At 55.9% G+C, this 8,007-nt stretch overlaps 1 protein-coding gene across 2 annotated transcripts in view; it reads right to left on the reverse strand.

Moving 5' to 3' along the window:
- The window catches only part of KLHL25 (kelch like family member 25), a 50,289-nt gene extending 45,042 nt beyond the window's left edge, over window positions 1–5,247 (reverse strand). For both annotated transcript variants that reach the window (XM_042235073.1, XM_042235074.1), the window contains exon 1: window positions 5,115–5,247. The gene's annotated coding sequence lies outside the window, so the exon portion shown is untranslated. The remainder of the gene's footprint in view (window positions 1–5,114) is intronic.
- Window positions 5,248–8,007: the final 2,760 nt, after the last annotated feature.

Raw genomic sequence — 8,007 nt, forward strand, 5'->3', positions numbered from 1 at the left:
GCTACCACAGCAACGAGCTGAGCACCGCAGCTAGAATCATCCCCACTCTAACTAGAGAAAGCCTGTGTGCAGCAAGCTGAGCACCGCAACGAGAGTCATCCCCACTCTAACTAGAGAAAGCCTGTGTGCAGCAGCAAAGGCCTGGCACAGCCAAAAGCAGACAGAATTTTAAAAGTTCACTGGCCACGTGAAGAATCGGGACACCAACGACAGTCTGTTTCCTCATGTGTCCTGTGGCTCCGTCACATCACTCACAGCCTAGCGCTGAGCCATAACCACCCGGCTAGTTGTCTGTCTCCCAAGCCAGAGGGTGAGCGGAATTCCAAGGACAACCCTCTTTAAAGCTGACTTTCCCTTCCCAGTTTCTAGTCTGGGGTGAGCCATTCAGAAGGTGCTAAATACATGCTCGCTGCCTGAATGGAGCTGTACCTCTTGCTTTATCCGATTTCCAAAGCTGCGAACAACACAGGCGCTCACTGGTGGATTAAGGGACTTGCTGCCCAGGGTCCCGCAAGCCCAGCCGGGACACAGCAGGACTTGAACACTGGATGGAGGGTACAATCACCATAGCTTTTGAGAAAAAAAGCTCTCCCGTCTCTCGGCCCTCACCCCAGCCCAGATGAAGCGGACAAGTCTGACCTGGCCAACTGCAAACCTGGCAGGCAGCTAGTCCAGGAGTTGGAAGGGGCCGCGCCTTCCTTATCTTAACTAGGAGATCGATTCTGGTCAGCCCAGGTTGATCTGTGGTCGGCCTCTCCTTCAAGGAGTAGGCAGAAACCCAGCCAGGCTCTGTTTCCACCCTATCCCTTGCATGCTACTCTGAGGGGCAGCCGCCAGTCGGAGGCGCCTTCCCGGCAGACAGAAGTGGGTGGGGAGCCTCACCGTAGCCAATGTGGGCCTCCCTCTGGCGGTGTCTGACACAGTTCTCCCACGGCCCTGCTCAGCCCCCGCAGCCTGCCTCCTCGCATAAGGAGCCATCAGGCTGGCCTTGCAGGCACCTCCTTGGCAAAGTGTGGGGAGCATGGTATCCTCTGTGCCCCCAGACTCCCTGGTGATCCCACTAGCTCCTGGGAGCTCTGTCCCACTTTTCTTTGGGAGGTGTCCCCTGGGAATGCCCAGGGGACATTCCCAGGGGACATCTCCCAGGCTAGATCTCATTCCATCTGTTCCAGAGTGGAGGGAGCAACTTCAGTTCTCCCACACCTGCTGCCCTTCACCCCTGGGCCCCAGACTCCAAGGGGCCAGAGGCAGGGAATAGCCCTGTCCCTCTGGAGTTATCGGCAAAGTCTGACTCAGTTTCCACTCACCCAGAAAGAAAAGGAAGTGGGGCGCTTGCCCTCACTTCACTCTACAGATGGAAAAAATGAGGACCCAGAGAAGGAAGGTGACATGCCCAAAGGCCCAGCACCCATCGTCAGCGGCAGAGCTGGGAACCAGGATGCCAGGCTCCTGTCTTCTAATTCAGCTCCCTCCACTCTACCAGCTGCCCCTCGCCCCTCCTGCCCAAGAGAGCTATGCAAGTAACTCGTGCCTTATAAAACGACGTGATACCAAAACTCTCTTTTGAGATTTAGCAGCAAGATATTTAACAGAAACACTGTACAGAAGAGCATCCACACAATTTGCAGAAGAGCAAATTGAGGCCCAGGGAGGTAAGCAGACCTACGGGAAGTTACACAGCCAGGCAGGGGCAGGGCAGGACCCCCAGGCCCCACCATCAGGGCTTTATCTGCCGACACCTTCCAGGGGCGAGGGTTCCAGTTGTGAGATGGCCGGTGAAGAGGTGGCCTTGGTCTCGGTCACATTGAAACAAGGTGAAGCCCAGAGACCCTCTTCTAAACTCTGTCCAGCCCAGGGGTGCAGGAAATGATAGTGGGGAAAGGAATGGCTTGGGAGATCGTTGCGTATTTGCAGAAAATGCAGTGGAATTTCCCAGCTTAACTGGGTTTCTGAGACGACAGAGCTGGCACTTCTAAAAACAGGCTGATGAGCCACACGCGCCTACCGTTTTTCATCCAAAAGGGTAGTGACAGGGCTGGGAAGGAAAGGTTTACCAGTAAGAAAGAAGAGAGTCTCCTGGCACTAAAGGGAGGGGGCAGGGTGGGTGCAGGTGGTGGGGGCCCCAGGAGAAGGTCGGGTTCAAAGAGTCCATGCTCTTCTCCCCCCTCCCCAACCTGGTGCTGAAGAGACTTCATAACAGGGAGCCCTCCCAGCCCTGAGTCCCTCTCTGACCTCCAGCCCCACATGCCCCCTTCCCTGCTCCTAATGAACAGTTGAGGGACCCGGAGTCAGGCTGGCCAGGTGAGCACCTGAAGTTGACAGGTATCAGCTTCAGCCAATCGGGGTGGGAGGACAGTGTGGCTCAGGGGCCCGGGGATCCCGGAAAGGGACTGGAGCCTGCTGGGAGGCGGGACTGACTCCATCACCTGCAGACAGACCCAGGTTCCTAAGGGGAAAGGCCTGCTGGGAGGCGGTGTAAAAAGCTGTGGACACACACTCCCCATTGCTGCCCCCGGACCCCAGATGTCTGGGAAAACTAAGTGTTTTCTGGCTGGGAAAACGCTTCAACAGCCTGGGCTGCCTAAGGCAATTCAATTATGAAATTTACCACATTAGATGAAAACCAGCATCTCAATCAGCCAATTCATTTGTGTCTGGTCACCCTGTTTTCTCGTGCCAGACCTGCTGGCCTTTCACGGGCCACACCCACACTGAGGCCTCGTCGGTCCAGAGCTACTAAGGGCTCAGGGGACGGGCTGGTCTTGGGGGTTCATGGGGTGGGACCTCGCAGGATTCCCTGCGCAGAGAGGCAGCATCCAGAAGCGCCCCCCTCATCTTCCTGGGGGACTCCTGGGCCAGACCACCACAGTCCCAGGTGAACCTTTCCACTGCCTCCCACCTGCCTGCTCTCTGCCCTCAACCTGCGACGGCCTGGAGGCTGGCAATGAAGCGGCCTCTGGGAGAAGTGTGAATGGGTCCGGGGAGGCGGTAGCCCAGGACCTGCCTTTCTCATCTTTACCCAACCAGAGCATCCTCTCTCCAGGAAGCCTTCACCACCTGTGCTCCCCTCCTGTGCCCCCCTTAGATCCCCTCGCTATCTCTGTCACTGGGGGTACCGTGGGCACCTCCTAACCCCACGTGGCAGCACATCCTGGTCCAAGGGGGCTCCCGGAAGGTGTGGGCTCAATCAAGCCCCTTCAAACATCAATTAACACATGAATGAACACACCACCCACTAAAGGACACTCCCTCTGATGCCCCTAGCCCATCACAGTGAGAGATGGAAAGAGCCAAGCCTCCTTTCCCTGCAGCCCAGCAAGTCCAAGGCCCGGGTAATGTGGTCTTTCTTCCTGCTCTCCTCTCCCACACGGAGAGCCTGCAGGTCTAAGATGCTATTGAGGGGCATCAGGCTGCAGAAACCGCCTCCGAGGGGGAGTGTGCAACTAGCCCCCAGCTCCTCTCTGGGCACTGCAAACATAAAACCAGCTGCAGCCCCAGGACCAAGGTGTCTACCATTAACTACCTTCCTTTTAACAACCTCCGCGGAGTCACTTCCTGACAAAGGGAATGACTCAAGGTGGAGACAGCTGCCCGGCCTGTAAGAAGACTGACTCGTCATCCTCAAAGGCAGGTCTTGGGGATTCGAGGCCCCCGTGTTAAGAATACCAAACCTGCCCCCTGGTTGGGGTGGGCTTTGGGTCCTGCTCCTCCCAGTCCTCAAATGCAAGCCTTCAGCAACATCCTGGAGCAATCAGAACAGCACCTGGGCTCAAGGAGCATCAGACCCATCTGTGAATGGGGCGACTGAGGCCCTGGGTCCGAAAGGGCTTGACCCCAAGTCACAGTCACCGGAGTCTGGCTCATGACAAGCCGCTGAGGTTCCCGCCTCCTCTCCCACGGCCGCCGGCAGCTTCCCTCCCTCCAGCACGCCGCCAGAGTGAAACCAAAAGGCCCAGACACCTGGCCTTCTCCGCCCTGAATCACCAGGGAGGGCCAAAGCTCAGGGAGCCTTGACCCAGCCCCAAAGCAACCCAGCAGGAACAAGAGCGGCCGCACTAAACCTGCGGGGGTCCTGGGTCGATCCCCACAACAACCCCTTTGTCAAGGTCTCTATAAAGATTCCTCTGCTCAAAGAGAGCAGAAATCAGTTTGGCGGGGGCGGCTTTGAAACAGCAGCGCAGAAGTGTAGGGTGCCCCTGAGGGGCACGGACTCCCAACCCGAAGATCCCTCAAGCAACCACAAGGGGGAAAAGGAGTGAGGTGTGCCCAGGTGCAGCGAGGTCCCGGAGCCAGGGCGGAATGGGGTGAACCAGACAGCCGGGCCAAAGGAGGCTCGCTCTGCACCCGCTAGGGTGGCGGCCACCCCGGGCGGCGGGACTTCGGGTGGGTGCCCATTCCTCGGCGGCTCCAAGCTCTCAGCACAGGACGAGGGGCCCTGTCAGGTGGGACGCAAGCGGGGCCCGGCTCGCGTGGACGATCTTTCCCGTGGGGAAGCCCCTCGGCTGTCTCTGCACGAGGCAGGCAGCCATCTGGCCCCTCGGCGTCAAGTGCGCGGGGACTACCTCGCAGAGCCCGGGCCGTTCACATCCTCAAAGACAGGCAGCCTCCTCTTTCCAGGATCGATAGTAATTTTTTAAAAAGAGAGTCTGCGGACTCAATGAATCAAGCACTCCCGGGGGCTGGGGGGTGGGGGAAAGAGTTGCAGCTCCCGCGCGCAACATCCTATTTGTAAAACAATTCATTCCGTCGCTCTGAGCTTTCAAGCAAATAACCTCGTCGGGTCCCCAGGCACGCTCGAGGCCGGAGGAGCGGAGCTGGGAGGGGTGCTTCTCTCCAGACCTCCACTCCCCACCATTGTCCCCGGCCCCGAGACCCCGTGGTGCTCTAGGGGGTTCCGGGGGTTCGAGCCCCGGGGCGCTGTTCCCCAGGCAGGCGGGCCCGCGAGGCTCGCTCTGCCCGTTGGCGCGGGAGGAGGGGGTTGGTGCCCACACGGCGGGGCGCGCAGGACCCGGCGCCCCCGGTCCCGGGGCGGGGTGGGTGGTGACAAGTGCCACCGCCGGGGCCGCAAGCGCAGCTACACCGACTCTCGTCCCCAACCCGGCCCCGGTACTCACCGCTCGGGGCTGCTCCGCCCGCCGCGCTCAGAGGCCGCCCCCCCGGCCGCGCGCGCGCGAGGTCCCTCAAGCCCTCGCCGCTGCCGCTCCCCTCCCCCCGGCTCCCAAACGCCGCGGAGCGCGCCGCCGCTTTGCGGTTCAGCCCCGGCGCCGCCAACAAACTAGTTTCTCCGGCCTTCCCGCCCCGCCTCCCGACCCTCAGCCAATTAGAGGCGGCGCCTCTGTGACGGACGGGCAGTCGAGCCCGTAGCTAAGCCCTCCGGGGGAGAAAGGGGTGGGCGCCGGGCCGCGCCGGCTCCGCGAGGGGGCGGGGCAGGCAGAGGAAAAGGACTTCGACCAGATTCTTAAAGGGGCAGGCACCGGCCCGCCCCGGCGGCCGGCCGAAGTTGGTGAACAAAACCGACGGGTGTTCCGGGGCTCTCCTAAGGAGCGAGCTTTGTGGACTGCGAATACATTTTCTCTGCCTGCTCTTCGGAGACATACTTTTAGTCATGAAAGCGTTAAACAAACGTTTCTCTTTTATGCTGAGCTTGCCTCAGTGTTTGAGATTTTCTTCAGCCACTGAACCCCGTCTGTACTTGGAATAAGTATTTTTCAGGGTACTTCAGATCTCTCAGTTCTCCTCGTTTCTCACCGAGTTCCTTTTGCAAGCTGACCGGCAGGCATTCATTCATTCATCCGTTCATTAATTCACTCCACTAACATTCGCTGGATGCCTGAGCGATGAGCTAGGCTCAGAGTGGGGGCGGGGGCGCGGGGGCGGGAATTATAATTTCTCCTTCTTGCTTCCTGGGTTTGCACCTCTTTAGGCTGCTGTGTATCCAGCGTCTTCACCTGTAAAGCGGCGGGTTAAAAAGTCCTCGTAGGGTTATTTGAGGAATGAAAAGAAACAAACTATAACAAAATTAAGTGCACAAAAAAAAGTCCTTTCGTTCCGCCCTCTCACTGAAAATGGATCATTCAGGTATGTCACTTAAGGATACCAAAAGCTCTGGTGACGTCCAGAAAATGCGTTGTAAGAGCCACGCATGGGGTGGGGAGAATTCCCAGGAAGCAGAGTTCACACGGACGGAAAGCACAAGGAAGTTTATGGCAGAGGGAGGGAGACTGCACAAAAGATTTGGGTGAGGGGTGGAATTGTGACTGGTAGACACTGGGAAGGAGACCCCAAGGGCAGGAAGCCATTTAGATTGAACAGAAGAGATTCCAGGCTTCAAAAGCTATTAGAGGACAGGGGGAGACACAAGGCATTGTGGGACAGAAGCCTTACGGTGTAGAGCAAAGGGTTTGAATCCCGGCTCTACTCTCAAGAGCTGCTGAGGACTAGAGACAGAGTGCTCAGGCTTTCTGAGCGGTGGATTCTTATTGGTGAAAGGAAGATTCTAGAACCTATTGTGCAGGGTTATTTGTAAACAGATGCGAGCACACGTGCAATGGGCCTGGTACTCAGTGCTCAGTATATCACAGATTTCGGCTTCCCAGGTGGTGCAGTGGTAAAGAATCCAGATGCCAATGCAGGAGACAAGAGAAACTCGGGGTCTATCCCTGGGTAGGGAAAACCCCCGGAGGAGGAAATGACAGCCCACTCCAGTATTTTTGCCTGGAGAATCCTATGGACAGAGAAACCTGGTAGGCTACAGTCCATGGGGTCAGGACAAGCCTGAGCAACTGCGCAGTTACAGCACATATGTGTAATAGGTTTACGTCTCCACTGGGCCTCGATCTGGAGATAGGTCAGACACAAAAGTTCTGATAGTCAAGAGCAGTCTTGGCCAGAGGTAAGAAGTTAGCCAAGTGTGTGTTAAGGTGCCTTCCAAGGGGAAAAAGAGGCATCAAAATAGCTGGTCCATTAAAGAAATGACACAGATCACATTTGTAGTTTTAGCCTCCTGCCAATTTTCTAGAGCTTGTGTCTTTATATAATTGTCAGTTGGATGAAGCTCCACATACCAAATTGATTCTTAGCAAGTTCATAACCATTGCTTATTATTCCATCGAGGTTCTCTGTGAAATTATAAGTGCAACCATCTAAAATCTGGTCCACATTATCATTTTTCTCCCCCCTCCTCAACTCCAAGCTCAAATTAGGTACTGGAATAAATTAAAATTAAATGTAGGCAATGGAACAAAAATCAGACCAAGAACACGTGTTGAGTCATTGCATTTAGATATGATTTGAAAGGAGCTGAGAAGATGGAACTTGCTCTGCCATCTGTCTCAGTCCTCACTGCAGACCCCGGAGCAAACCCACCAGCATAGCCCCTACCAGCCAATGCTGTTATGACCCAAGTAACAGAGGTGTACTGGTCAGTCCACTCGACTGTGCACGGAGTCCTGGGAGAGCAGGGGCCATGACAAACTGCAGACAGCTTGGTTCCTCACACAAGTGGCCCACATAGTTTAGAAATACTGTGACTAAATCTCATGTCAGAATGGAATTTTGCTACAGTATAACAGAAAACCTAAAATAACTGTGAATTTTAAACAGATAGAAGTTTGTTTCTTTCTTAACTTAATCTAAAGTTAAGTAATCTATGACGCGTTGCCAACTCCACAGTTATGAGGATTATGGGTTCCTGTACTTCCATTCCGCCATCCTCAATGCTTGGTCTCCATTTGCTGAGCCCTCATGATTCAGGATGGCTGCTGGAGCTCCGACTATCACATCTATCTTTCAGACAGCAGGAAGGAATAAGAGTAGAAGAGCAGGTGTGTGCCTCCCAACCGCATTAGCTCCAATGAAGTGAAGTGAAGTGAAGTGAAGTCGCTCAGTCGTGTCTGACTCTTTGCAACCCCATGGACTGTAGCCCACCAGGCTTCTCTGTCCATGAGATTTTCCAGGCAATAGTCCTGGAGTGGATTGCCATTTCCTTCTCCAGGGGATCTTCCCAAC

The sequence above is a fragment of the Ovis aries genome, chromosome 18 (genome assembly GCF_016772045.2).
Source record: "Ovis aries strain OAR_USU_Benz2616 breed Rambouillet chromosome 18, ARS-UI_Ramb_v3.0, whole genome shotgun sequence".
NCBI classification, from domain to species: Eukaryota; Metazoa; Chordata; class Mammalia; order Artiodactyla; family Bovidae; genus Ovis; species Ovis aries.